The sequence below is a fragment of the Pelophylax lessonae genome (assembly GCF_965119305.1).
Source record: "Pelophylax lessonae genome assembly, chromosome: 11".
NCBI lineage: Eukaryota > Metazoa > Chordata > Amphibia > Anura > Ranidae > Pelophylax > Pelophylax lessonae.
This window is the reverse complement of record NC_138778.1, coordinates 235,717,459-235,732,658: the sequence shown is the minus strand read 5'-3', so window position 1 is coordinate 235,732,658 and position 15,200 is coordinate 235,717,459. Positions and strand designations below refer to the sequence as shown.

Sequence of the window (15,200 nt, the reverse complement as noted above, 5' to 3'; positions counted from 1 at the left end):
CTCCCCCATATATATTATCTATATCCCCTATATACCATCTGTATACCCCCCTCCCCCCATATATATTATATATCCCCTATATACCATCTGTATACCCCCTCCCCCCATATATATTATCTATATCCCCTATATACCATCTGTATACCCCCTCCCCCCATATATATTATCTATATCCCCTATATACCATCTGTATACCCCCCTCCCCCCCATATATATTATCTATATCCCCTATATACCATCTGTATACCCCCTCCCCCCATATATATTATCTATATCCCCTATATACCATCTGTATACCCCCTCCCCCCATATATATTATATATCCCCTATATACCATCTGTATACCCCCTCCCCCCATATATATTATCTATATCCCCTATATACCATCTGTATACCCCCTCCCCCATATATATTATCTATATCCCCTATATACCATCTGTATACCCCCTCCCCCCATATATATTATCTATATCCCCTATATACCATCTGTATACCCCCTCCCCCATATATATTATCTATATCCCCTATATACCATCTGTATACCCCCTCCCCCCATATATATTATCTATATCCCTATATACCATCTGTATACCCCCTCCCCCCATATATATTATCTATATCCCCTATATACCATCTGTATACCCCCTCCCCCCATATATATTATCTATATTCCCTATATACCATCTGTATACCCCCCTCCCCCCATATATATTATATATCCCCTATATACCATCTGTATACCCCCTCCCCCCATATATATTATCTATATCCCCTATATACCATCTGTATACCCCCTCCCCCCATATATATTATCTATATCCCCTATATACCATCTGTATACCCCCCTCCCCCATATATATTATCTATATCCCCTATATACCATCTGTATACCCCCCTCCCCCCATATATATTATATATCCCCTATATACCATCTGTATACCCCCTCCCCCCATATATATTATCTATATCCCCTATATACCATCTGTATACCCCCTCCCCCCATATATATTATCTATATCCCCTATATACCATCTGTATACCCCCCTCCCCCATATATATTATCTATATACCATCTGTATACCCCCTCCCCCCATATATATTATCTATATCCCCTATATACCATCTGTATACCCCCCTCCCCCATATATATTATCTATATACCATCTGTATACCCCCTCCCCCCATATATATTATCTATATACCATCTGTATATCCCCCTCCTCCATATATATTATATATAGCCCTATATACCATCTGTATACCCCCTCCCCCCATATATATTATATATCCCCTATATACCATCTGTATACCCCCTCCCCCATATATATTATCTATATCCCCTATATACCATCTGTATACCCCCTCCCCCCATATATATTATCTATATCCCCTATATACCATCTGTATACCCCCCTCCCCCATATATATTATCTATATACCATCTGTATACCCCCCTCCCCCCATATATATTATCTATATACCATCTGTATACCCCCCTCCCCCATATATATTATCTATATACCATCTATATACCCCCCTCCCCCATATATATTATCTATACCCCCTCCCCCATATATATTATCTATATACCCCTCCCTATATACCATCTGTATACCCCCTCCCCCCATATATATTATCTATATCCCCTATATACCATCTGTATACCCCCCTCCCCCATATATATTATCTATATACCATCTATATACCCCCCTCCCCCATATATATTATCTATACCCCCTCCCCCATATATATTATCTATATCCCCTATATACCATCTGTATACCCCCCTCCCCCATATATATTATCTATATCCCCCTCCCCCATATATATACTCCCTATATACCATCTGTATACCCCCTCCCCATATATATGATCTATATTCCCCCTCCTATATATATATATATATTCCCTATATACCATCTCTATACCCCTCCCCCTGTATATATTATCTATATCCCCCTCCCCCTATATATACCGCATAGCTCTTCCTGCAGGCCTTAGAGATTCAGTGTATATATCTCCTTATATACCATCTGTATACCCCCCTCCCCCATATATATTATCTATCCACACAGGCCTTTGAGAGTCAGTATAGTTACCCCCAATATATCTCCCCATATATATTATCTATATACCTCCCCCTTCATATATCACACAGCTCTCCCTGCAGGCCTAACCTATATATATATATCCCCCCCCATATATACTGCACACACCTCATAGAATCCTTCCACAGTCATATATGAGGATATATCCCATACATTATCTCCTCATACCCCTCCCCCACTCTATATATATATATATATATACACACCCCCCCCCCCCATCATATCCAGTCCTGACTCTTCCTATAGGCCTTCCATAGTAATTTGTTTATATTACCCCTTATATAGTTTTATAGCACCCCCTCCCCCCATCACTTTCTATAATATATATATGTCTTCTGTACTGTATAGATGAGTATATGAATAGTCCTGTATATATCCCCTGTGATCAGACCCGGGACAGGAGGGGTCATGTGGATGAGATGTATGGAGAATGTCAGGACTTCCTATTCCCAGTATAATCCCAGTATAGACACACAGTCATAACGGGGGGGGGGGGGGGGTCAGTGTATGGGATTCTATTCTATATGTGGGCAGAAGATATCTTCTCCTGCAGGAGGTACCACCATCATGTTATCCCCCCCCCATATAAATCACCCCCCATATACATCACCCCCCATATACATCATATTAGAGCTGCACCATTCATCGATCTCCATTCACTCACCGATCACAATGAGAATTCAGCATTTCCTCCATTCTCTCATCTCTCCCAGCTGTCACCATAATGAGAGATTTGTCAAATGTTTATCAATATTACTGAGAGATAACTATAAACACAATCCTTACATTGTATCATTTCATTCTATATCACACACCTTTACATTGTATCATTTCATTCTATATCACACACCTTTACATTGTATCATTTCATTCTTTTACATCAAAGGAATGAACTTAAGTCTATAAATGAGGGCAGTTTAACCTCTTAACCACTTAAGCCCCGGAGGATTTGGCTGCTAAAGGACCAGGGGTTTTTTTTTGCGATTTTTTTTTTACTGCGTGACTTTAATGGACAATTGCGCGGTCGTGCGACGCTGTACCTAAACGAATTTGACGTCCTTTTTTTCCCACAAACAGAGCTTTCTTTTGGTGGTATTTGATCACCTGTGCGATTTTTTGATCACGCGCTATAAACAAAAAAAGAGCGACAATTTTGCAAAAATAACAATATTTTTCAAATTTTTTTATATGAAATTCCCCAAAAAAAAATGTAAAAATCAAAATTTTTTAACATTTTCGGCCAATTTGTTTTCTGCTACATATGTTTGGTAAAAAAAAATCGCAAAAAGCGTATTTTGATTGGTTTGCGCAAAAGTTATCGCGTTTACTAACTAAGGGAAAGATTTTTGTCATTTTTTTTTTTTAACGCGTAATGGCGGCGATCTGCGATTTTTTTTTTTCGGTACTGCGACATTGCGGCGGACAGATAGGACCCTTGACTGACATTTTTGACACTTTTGGGGGTACCAGTGACATTACTGCAGTAATCAGTGCTATACATATGCACTGTTACTGCAAAAATGACACTGGCAGGGAAGGGGTCAACTTTATTGGACAGGGAGGGGTTAAGTGTGTCCTAGGGGCGTGATTCTAACTGTGTAGGGACATTCCTATTGGTGTAAAAGCAAAGATCAACAGTTCTACATAGTAGAACGGTCAGATCTTCACTTTTACACAGGGAGAACTGACAGGCAGCTTGTCTTTCTCCCTTCACAGGAGCGATCGTAGTGTGACTGGCGGACATCGAGTCCGCCGGTCACACGCACTGACTTGTCTGTGAACGAGCCGCGGCGGGCGCGCGCCCGCCCGCAATAGGCTCGCAAGTCAGTGACAGGCGAGTGACGTACCCATACGTCACTCTGCCTGGTCGGGGCTGACCGCCGCAGTATATAGTCGTGCGGCGGTCGGCAACCGGTTAAAGACGAAACCTTTCTGACACGTGGCCTACAAGTTAAAATCAGTATTTTTTGCTAGAAAATTACTTAGAACCCCCAAACATTTCATATATATATTTTAGCAAATACCCTAGAGAATATAATGGCCATTGTTGCAATGTTTTATGTTGCACGGTATTTGTGCAGCGGTCTTTCAAATGCAGTTGTTTAGGGAAAAATACACATAAAAATCGTAAACCATAAAGTTATCCCAATTGTTTGTATAATGTGAAAGATGACGTTACGCTGAGAATCGTGATTTTTATTCTAAGCAAAAAAATGTGTTCCCATAGTATACTATCCCTTATTATATAGTGTATATGTGTGTTATATATATAGATACAGTACAGACCAAAAGTTTGGACACCTTCTCATTCAAAGAGTTTTTTCATAACTATGACAATTGTAGATTCACACTGAAGGCATCAAAACTATGAATGAACAGATGTGGAATTATATACATCACAAAAAAGTGTGAAACAACTGAAAATACGTAATATTCTAGGTTCTTCACCTTTTGCTTTGCACACTCTTGGCATTCTCTTGATGTCACCTGAAATGGTTTTCCAACAGTCTTGAAGGAGTTCCCAGAGATGCTCAGCACTTGTTGGCCCTTTTGCCTTCACTCTGCGGTCCAGCTCACCCCAAACCATCTGGATTGGGTTGAGGTCCGGAGACTGTGGAGGTCATCTGGCGCAGCCCCCCCCCATCACTCTCCTTCTTGGTGAAATATCCCTTACACAGCCTGGAGGTGTTTGGGGTCATTGTCCTGTTGAAAAATAAATGATGGTCCAACTAAACGCAAACCGGATGGAATAGCATGCCGCTGCAAGATGCTGTGGTAGCCATGCTGGTTCAGTATGCCTTCAATAAATCCCCAACAGTGTCACCAGCAAAGCACCCCCACACCACCTCCTCCATGCTTCACAGTGGGAAGCAGGCATGTAGAGTCTGCGTCGCACAAAGACACGGTGGTTGGAACCAAAGATCTCAAATTTGGACTCATCAGACCAAAGCACAGATTTCCACCGGTCTAATGTCCATTCCTTGTGTTCTTTAGCCCAAACAAGTCTCTTCTGCCACTCGTATTCCTGTACTTCGCTGCTTTTTTCTTGCCATAATACAAATTCTAACCAGGGCCGTCTTTATTCTTGGTTGGACCCTGGGCAAAAATTTTCTTGGGCCCTCTTGAATCCACTTATCAACTATTTGGGGGCTCATGGGGCAGCTGCTTTGGGCCCCACAACAATGACTAGACCCTGGGCAGCTGCCCCTTTTGCCCTGTGTTAAAGACAGCCCTGATTCTAAAGCACACGTACCGATTGTCGGCCGTAAATATTTGGCCGACGACCGATCGGCCGATTGTAGGCTTGTTAGTATGATGCTTCCGACAGCCGGCGGCGCATTTTCGGCCGAACAGAATCTGTTGTGCAGGCATTAAAATTTTTGTATGTCAACACCAGAACGGCCGATTGTTCGCCAGTCAGTACAGAATTCGGCCGACAAACAGCCGATTAGCAAGACTGGGCATGCTGGGCAAGAAAAAACACACGGAAAGTTAACCATCACATGACATCACTTCTGCAGTCGGCTGTTGTTGGACAACAAAATTCATGTGCAGTCTTTTGCAGTTTTCAGCCGACAGGACAGCACCGGACAAAAGACGGCCGATCGTTCGGCCGACGTTCGCTACGTGTGTACGGGGCTTAAGATTCTATTCAGTAGGACTATCAGCTGTGTGTCCACCTGACTTCTGATGGTCCCAACCCCATTTATAAGGCAAGAAATCACACTTATTACACCTGACAGGGCGCACCTGTGAAGTGAAAACCATTTCAGGTGACTCCTCTTGAAGAGTGACTCTACAATTCTCATAGTCATGAAAATAAAGGAAACTCTTTGAATGAGAAGGTGTGTCCAAACTTTTGGTCTGTACTGTATATATATATACACATACATCACTTTGCATTCTATACATTACCTCCTGTATATCCCCATTATCATTCCCTCTCCTAGAGCCCTCCCCTCAGACCTCCCATAGTATAATATACCTTTATATAGTCTATATGTCCCCTATGTTCTCTATGTATACATACACCTACATCCCTATGCATTCTACACATCACCTCCTATATATTCCCATTATCATTCCCTCTCCTGGAGCTCTTCCCTCAGACCTCCCATAGTCTACTATGGGGTGTATACATCCTCTATATATACCAGCCCCTATACATCCTCGTCATTCCTGTCCTCAGACCTCCCATAGTGAGTCTAATATTATATTGGGTGTATACATCCCCTATATATTCCATATACCAGCCCCTATACATCTGCATCATTTTTCTCTCACCGGGTTCCTTCTTTAGGTCTTACAGAGTTTGTATAATATACTGTATATTCTATACATCCCCTCCCCCCTATAGAGCTCCATGGTCTTCTCCAGCCCTGGGCCTCCTCTATCTGTTCAATCTATATCGTTGCTCATTGGTGTATAGATGTCGGCTCATACTGTATATGGCACTCCTCCTATATTCCTCTATAGATTGTTCCTGCTACCATTGTATCTGTCACACTTTATATTTCTGTAGTCATGGGCTGCCAGGTCACCATGGCAACTAAAAAAGCATCCTGGCGCCTGGGCTTTTGTCAGCCAATTCCCAGGCAAGCGCAGTTTCCTTTGTCCCGATGTCCCGGGCATGCAGTTCCGGGCCTCTGGTTGCCAACCACGTGGTCGGCTATTTCTGGAAAGGCGTCAATAGAGGCCCTCCCAGAACCCCGCCCCCAGGGCACGCTCTGTGATCAAGGTAAAGAGCCACTCACAGATGCCCTTTACCATGTGATCAACGGTGTCCAATCATAGCTGACCACATTGTAAACAGACTTGTAGGTTATCGGCAGTCCTTTCCGTACACGCGGTCAGAGCGTGAGGAGAGCCGGCAATTCCAAACACTGATAATCTGATCACCACCCCATCAGTGTCTCCCCCGTCAGTGCCTCCCCCGTCAGTGCCTCCCCCGTCAGTGCCTCCCCCGTCAGTGCCTCCCCCGTCAGTGCCTCCCCCGTCAGTGTCTCCCCCGTCAGTGTCTTCCCCCGTCAGTGTCTTCCCCCGTCAGTGTCTCCCCCGTCAGTGTCTCCCCCATCAGTGTCTCCCCCGTCAGTGTCTCCCCCATCAGTGTCTCCCCCATCAGTGCCCCCCCCATCAGTGTCTCCCCCATCAGTGCCTCCCCAATCAGTGCCCCACCAGCAAAGAAGAAAAATTATTTGCAAATATTTTTAATAGAAAATAAAGTGGTTCTAAAGGCAGAAGGTTTTTTATCTTGAAGTGATACTAAAGTCTTTTTTTTTTTTTTTTCGTTAAAAATAACAAACATGTTACACAGCCCCCCCCCCCTGTGCAGTTGATTTTGCACAGAGAAGCCCGGATCCTCCTCTTCTCGGGTTCCTTCCTGGCGCTCCTGGCTCCTCCCCCTTAAGTGCCCCCACAGCAAGCAGCTTGCTATGGGGACACCCAAGCCGAGCCGCAGCTTCCTGTATCCTCTTTCTCTCCTCATTGGCTGGCTAACTGACTTTGACAGCAGTGGGAGCCAATGGCACCGAGCTGCTGTCTCAGCCAATGAGGAGGGAGTCCTGGACAGCTCCTTCTCCCGTGCAACTTTGCTGGATAGAGATGGGGCTCAGGTAAGTATTGGGGTGGTGACTGAGGCTGCTACACACAGAAGGGTTTTTTTTTTTATCCTAATGCATAGAATGGACCTTCTGACTTTACAATCACTTCAATGCATTCTATGCTGCAGCCCCTCTAATACTTACCTGAGCCCATCTCCATCCAGCAATGTTGAATGAGAGGATCAGCTGTTCAGGACTCTCCCTCCTCATTTGCCATTGACATGTTTATTTTTAAACAAAACCAAAAAAACAAGACTTTAATATCACTAAGGCTCCGTTCACATCTAGGCGTTTTGGGGCGTTTTTGGGGCGTTTTTCTGCTCTAGGATCAGCTCTCAAAACGCCCAACAAGACAAATCCTATTCATTTCAATGGCCCCTGTTCACATCTGAGCGTTTTGACGCTGTATACAAAACGCCCAACGCTCAAAAAAGTACATGAGCTTCTTTTTGGGCAGATTACAGGCGTTTTCCATTGATCTCTATTCAATCTAAAAACGCCTGCACAAAAATCGCGGTAAAAATCGCGGTAAAAAACGCCGCAAAAATCGCGGTAAAATCGCGGTAAAAAAACGCGCGAAAAACGCTACGCTCAGGTGTGAATGTAGCCTAAGTGTCCATTCACATTGATCCGACTTGTCAGCCTGACAGTTCGCGGTCCTCAGGCTCCCATAGTGTAGTACAGGAACGGTTCTAATAGGAGTGACACAAGTCGCTCCGACTTAGAAAAAGGGTCCTGTACTACTTCAGGGCGACCTGGAGGCGACCTGCATAGACATTCATTTTATGAAGTCCGTGCAAGTCGCGCCGAAGTTGCGCTGCACGCGACTTCACAGGTCGCCCCCGAAGTCGGAGCGTCCTAATGTGAACGGGGGCTAAAAAGGTTTGTTTTTTTAATTTGGTCTTTTTTTTTTTTTAGCAAAAAATAAAAACCCCAGAGGTGAATAAATCCCAGCAAAAGAAAGCTCTTATTTGTCTCCAAAAAAAGTCATATGAGTGCAGTGTTGCACGACCGCGCAATTGTCATTTAAAGTGTGACGGTGCTGAAAATCAGCTTGGGCAGAAAGGGGATGAAAGTGTCCGGGACTGAAATGGTTAATATCTGGGGGGAAAAAAACAGCTTACCGGCAGCAAAGCAAACTTTTCCTTCACACCGGCACCTCGGTGTATTCCTGAGTGGTTAGAAGGATCCATTCACATTATGTCCACAAAGTTACACGATTTCTGCTGTGACTTTACATCCGGGGCCAAAAGATCTGTAAATGGCACAAATATGAAATGTCAGTCTGCTGCCTCAGTGTTTGATGGCAATCGGCATATACAGTACTCCAGAATGTTCTGAAGAGCGATCAGATGAATGAAGTCGCTCTTTGCCATGAAAATTAACTTAATGCCATAAAAAACATTTCTACTGCATTTGTGAAGAAGGCTACAGGGTGCCCGAGAGAGTCCAGCAAGTGCCAGGAGCGTCTCCTACAGGTGATTGAGCTGTGGGGTGGAGGCACCGCCAGTGCAGAGTGGGATGAGGGCACCGCCAGTGCAGAGTGGGATGAGGGCACCGCCAGTGCAGAGTGGGATGAGGGCACCGCCAGTGCAGAGTGGGATGAGGGCACCGCCAGTGCAGAGTGGGATGAGGGCACCGCCAGTGCAGAGTGGGATGAGGGCACCGCCAGTGCAGAGTGGGATGAGGGCACCGCCAGTGCAGAGTGGGATGAGGGCACCGCCAGTGCAGAGTGGGATGAGGGCACCGCCAGTGCAGAGTGGGATGAGGGCACCGCCAGTGCAGAGTGGGATGAGGGCACCGCCAGTGCAGAGTGGGATGAGGGCACCGCCAGTGCAGAGTGGGATGAGGGCACCGCCAGTGCAGAGTGGGATGGGGGCACCGCCAGTGCAGAGTGGGATGGGGGCACCGCCAGTGCAGAGTGGGATGGGGGCACCGCCAGTGCAGAGTGGGATGGGGGCACCGCCAGTGCAGAGTGGGATGGGGGCACCGCCAGTGCAGAGTGGGATGGGGGCACCGCCAGTGCAGAGTGGGATGGGGGCACCGCCAGTGCAGAGTGGGATGGGGGCACCGCCAGTGCAGAGTGGGATGGGGGCACCGCCAGTGCAGAGTGGGATGGGGGCACCGCCAGTGCAGAGTGGGATGGGGGCACCGCCAGTGCAGAGTGGGATGGGGGCACCGCCAGTGCAGAGTGGGATGGGGGCACCGCCAGTGCAGAGTGGGATGGGGGCACCGCCAGTGCAGAGTGGGATGGGGGCACCGCCAGTGCAGAGTGGGATGGGGGCACCGCCAGTGCAGAGTGGGATGGGGGCACCGCCAGTGCAGAGCTTGCTCGGAATGGCAGCAGGCAAGTGTGGTGCGTCGGCACGCACAGTGAGAAGACTTTTGGAGGACGGCCTGGTGTCAAGAAGGGCAGCAGAGAAGCTGACTCACAATTTGCAAAAGTCATAACTAAGGGGCTTGGGGGGAACAAAACCTGGAAATTTGGGTTCATGGCCAGGAAACCCCCCACTCCTTCATCCCATTGAGAACGTGTGGTCAGTCCTCAAGAGGCGAGTGAACAAAACCCACAAATTCTGACAAGCTCCAAGCATTGATTATGGAAGAATGGGGGGGGGGGGGCGGCCATCAGTCAGAATGTGGCCCAGAAGTTTAGTGACCTCATGCCGGGGAGAATTGCAGAGGTCAGGAAAAGGAAGGGTCACCGCTACAAATATTGTCTCTGTGCACACTTCGTCATCCTCAATAAAAGCCTTGGCCACTTATGGAATGCTTGGAATTCTATTTGGTATCCCATAATAACATCCGACACACAGATCTACAAACATTGAGGCCGCAGACTTTGTGACAATTCAGATTTGTGTCATTCTCAAACCCTTTGGCCTTGGCTGAATCTTCTCTGGAGCAGAGACACAGCAAGGTAGTGAAGAGACCTTTTCAGAATTGCTGCAATTGCACTGATTTGAACATTGAAAAGAATCGGCTGCGACTTGTCATGTGACTTAGAAGCTCCATTCACACCTATGCATGTTTTTGAGGGTTTCTATGGTGCTTTTTGCTGTGTTTTCCACATTTAATTTTTTCATTGCAATTTTGCAGCGATTTGCGCGTTCAATTTTTTTCTTTTTTTTGAAAAATGTGTTTGGCAGATTTAAAAACCCAGTTTGCAGCAAAAACATGGTACAGATGTACTACATGCTTTCCTGCAGCTTCTCCATTGAAGTCTATTACCCCCAAAAAGAGGGGAAAAAAGCACCGTTTTGCATTTAAAAAGTCTCTGACCCTTTCCAAAAACACGGAGGGACAAGAATGCATTGATGTGATGTGAGCGAGTTCCATAGGAACCAATGATAACAAAATTAAAGTTATTTCTGCAAAAAGTATGAAAAGTGACATTGGTGTGAATGGAGCTTTAGTCTGTTCCAGGGTGAGATTTGGGGGTTTTGTTGTGAATGTCTCGGCTGAAAATGTTCAGAGGAGATGATTTGGTGTATACTTCTCAGTATATTAGTGTGATCCCTCTGTGGCCGTTCCCTGCTCTCCTCCCTCTCTCCTCTGACAGTCTGTGGCCGGTCCCTACTCTCCTCCCTCTCTCCTCTGACAGTCTGTGGCCGGTCCCTACTCTCCTCCCTCTCTCCTCTGACAGTCTGTGGCCGGTCCCTGCTCTCCTCCCTCTCTCCTCTGACAGTCTGTGGCCGGTCCCTACTCTCCTCCCTCTCTCCTCTGACAGTCTGTGGCCGGTCCCTACTCTCCTCCCTCTCTCCTCTGACAGTCTGTGGCCGGTCCCTACTCTCCTCCCTCTCTCCTCTGACAGTCTGTGGCCGGTCCCTACTCTCCTCCCTCTCTCCTCTGACAGTCTGTGGCCGGTCCCTACTCTCCTCCCTCTCTCCTCTGACAGTCTGTGGCCGGTCCCTACTCTCCTCCCTCTCTCCTCTGACAGTCTGTGGCCGGTCCCTACTCTCCTCCCTCTCTCCTCTGACAGTCTGTGGCCGGTCCCTGCTCTCCTCCCTCTCTCCTCTGACAGTCTGTGGCCGGTCCCTGCTCTCCTCCCTCTCTCCTCTGTCAGTCTGTGGCCGGTCCCTGCGCTCTTCCCTCTCTCCTCTGACAGTCTGTGGCCGGTCCCTATTCTCCTCCCTCTCTCCTCTGACAGTCTGTGGCCGGTCCCTGCTCTCCTCCCTCTCTCCTCTGACAGTCGGTGGCCGGTCCCTGCTCTCCTCCCTCTCTCCTCTGACAGTCTGTGGCCGGTCCCTAGTCTCCTCCCTCTCTCCTCTGACAGTCTGTGGCCGGTCCCTACTCTCCTCCCTCTCTCCTCTGACAGTCTGTGGCCGGTCCCTACTCTCCTCCCTCTCTCCTCTGACAGTCTGTGGCCGGTCCCTACTCTCCTCCCTCTCTCCTCTGACAGTCTGTGGCCGGTCCCTACTCTCCTCCCTCTCTCCTCTGACAGTCTGTGGCCGGTCCCTACTCTCCTCCCTCTCTCCTCTGACAGTCTGTGGCCGGTCCCTGCTCTCCTCCCTCTCTCCTCTGACAGTCTGTGGCCGGTCCCTGCTCTCCTCCCTCTCTCCTCTGACAGTCTGTGGCCGGTCCCTGCTCTCCTCCCTCTCTCCTCTTGACAGTCTGTGGCCGGTCCCTGCTCTCCTCCCTCTCTCCTCTGACAGTCTGTGGCCAGTCCCTGCTCTCCTCCCTCTCTCCTCTGTCAGTCTGTGGCCGGTCCCTACTCTCCTCCCTCTCTCCTCTGACAGTCTGTGGACGGTCCCTACTCTCCTCCCTCTCTCCTCTGACAGTCTGTGGCCGGTCCCTGCTCTCCTCCCTCTCTCCTCTGACAGTCTGTGGCCGGTCCCTGCTCTCCTCCCTCTCTCCTCTTGACAGTCTGTGGCCGGTCCCTGCTCTCCTCCCTCTCTCCTCTGACAGTCTGTGGCCAGTCCCTGCTCTCCTCCCTCTCTCCTCTGTCAGTCTGTGGACGGTCCCTACTCTCCTCCCTCTCTCCTCTGTCAGTCTGTGGACGGTCCCTACTCTCCTCCCTCTCTCCTCTGACAGTCTGTGGCCGGTCCCTGCTCTCCTCCCTCTCTCCTCTGTCAGTCTGTGGCCGGTCCCTACTCTCCTCCCTCTCTCCTCTGACAGTCTGTGGCCGGTCCCTACTCTCCTCCCTCTCTCCTCTGACAGTCTGTGTTCGGTCCCTGCTCTCCTCCCTCTCTCCTCTTGACAGTCTGTGGCCGGTCCCTGCTCTCCTCCCTCTCTCCTCTGTCAGTCTGTGGACGGTCCCTGCCCTCTTCCCTCTCTCCTCTGACAGTCGGTGGCCGGTCCCTGCTCTCCTCCCTCTCTCCTCTGACAGTCTGTGGCCGGTCCCTACTCTCCTCCCTCTCTCCTCTGACAGTCTGTGGCCGGTCCCTGCTCTCCTCCCTCTCTCCTCTGTCAGTCTGTGGACGGTCCCTACTCTCCTCCCTCTCTCCTCTGTCAGTCTGTGGACGGTCCCTACTCTCCTCCCTCTCTCCTCTGACAGTCTGTGGCCGGTCCCTGCTCTCCTCCCTCTCTCCTCTGTCAGTCTGTGGCCGGTCCCTACTCTCCTCCCTCTCTCCTCTGACAGTCTGTGGCCGGTCCCTACTCTCCTCCCTCTCTCCTCTGACAGTCTGTGTTCGGTCCCTGCTCTCCTCCCTCTCTCCTCTTGACAGTCTGTGGCCGGTCCCTGCTCTCCTCCCTCTCTCCTCTGTCAGTCTGTGGACGGTCCCTGCTCTCCTCCCTCTCTCCTCTGTCAGTCTGTGGACGGTCCCTGCCCTCTTCCCTCTCTCCTCTGACAGTCGGTGGCCGGTCCCTGCTCTCCTCCCTCTCTCCTCTGACAGTCTGTGGACGGTCCCTGCTCTCCTCCCTCTCTCCTCTGTCAGTCTGTGGACGGTCCCTGCCCTCTTCCCTCTCTCCTCTGACAGTCGGTGGCCGGTCCCTGCTCTCCTCCCTCTCTCCTCTGACAGTCTGTGGCCAGTCCCTGCTCTCCTCCCTCTCTCCTCTGTCAGTCTGTGGCCGGTCCCTACTCTCCTCCCTCTCTCCTCTGACAGTCTGTGTTCGGTCCCTGCTCTCCTCCCTCTCTCCTCTTGACAGTCTGTGGCCGGTCCCTGCTCTCCTCCCTCTCTCCTCTGTCAGTCTGTGGACGGTCCCTACTCTCCTCCCTCTCTCCTCTGACAGTCTGTGGCCGGTCCCTGCTCTCCTCCCTCTCTCCTCTGTCAGTCTGTGGCCGGTCCCTACTCTCCTCCCTCTCTCCTCTGACAGTCTGTGGCCGGTCCCTACTCTCCTCCCTCTCTCCTCTGACAGTCTGTGTTCGGTCCCTGCTCTCCTCCCTCTCTCCTCTTGACAGTCTGTGGCCGGTCCCTGCTCTCCTCCCTCTCTCCTCTGTCAGTCTGTGGACGGTCCCTGCTCTCCTCCCTCTCTCCTCTGTCAGTCTGTGGACGGTCCCTGCCCTCTTCCCTCTCTCCTCTGACAGTCGGTGGCCGGTCCCTGCTCTCCTCCCTCTCTCCTCTGACAGTCTGTGGACAGTCCCTGCTCTCCTCCCTCTCTCCTCTGTCAGTCTGTGGACGGTCCCTGCCCTCTTCCCTCTCTCCTCTGACAGTCGGTGGCCGGTCCCTGCTCTCCTCCCTCTCTCCTCTGACAGTCTGTGGCCAGTCCCTGCTCTCCTCCCTCTCTCCTCTGTCAGTCTGTGGCCGGTCCCTACTCTCCTCCCTCTCTCCTCTGACAGTCTGTGTTCGGTCCCTGCTCTCCTCCCTCTCTCCTCTTGACAGTCTGTGGCCGGTCCCTGCTCTCCTCCCTCTCTCCTCTGTCAGTCTGTGGACGGTCCCTGCTCTCCTCCCTCTCTCCTCTGTCAGTCTGTGGACGGTCCCTGCTCTCCTCCCTCTCTCCTCTGTCAGTCTGTGGACGGTCCCTACTCTCCTCCCTCTCTCCTCTGACAGTCTGTGGCCGGTCCCTACTCTCCTCCCTCTCTCCTCTGACAGTCTGTGGCCGGTCCCTGCTCTCCTCCCTCTCTCCTCTGACAGTCTGTGGCCGGTCCCTGCTCTCTTCCCTCTCTCCTCTGACAGTCTGTGGCGGGTCCCTACTCTACTCCCTCTCTCCTCTGACACAGCCATACTAAGGAAGATGTATACAGTAAAAGCATATAGCAAACGTATGACCCCCTTTATGGGTGTGTCCCCTCCATGTGGGAGTGGCTTGTGATCACTAGCACACCCATCCTGCTCCTGCGTTGGGCTGCAGTGGAATGTGGGCGGTGCGATTTGTCCATTGATGGATAATAGGACCGATATCTCTGCATAGATCAGCAATGCGGTTGTGCATACTGGCAGTCTGCGTGTTCCTTGGCATGCTTGGCGCTGACTGCCGGAAGGATTTCCTTATTAATGAAACGTTGATTTCTACCATTGTTGGGGAATCGGTCAGAGCCAATTATTCTATGACCTGATTAGGATAGTAAAGGATATCCTATTGGCGGTCTGTTACCAATAATAGAATGTGGGAT

At 49.7% G+C, this 15,200-nt stretch overlaps 1 protein-coding gene across 2 annotated transcripts in view; it reads left to right on the top strand.

Annotated features, from left to right (window-relative positions):
* The window catches only part of SUZ12 (SUZ12 polycomb repressive complex 2 subunit), a 59,143-nt gene that overhangs the window by 7,491 nt on the left and 36,452 nt on the right, over positions 1 to 15,200 (top strand). The window lies entirely within an intron of this gene.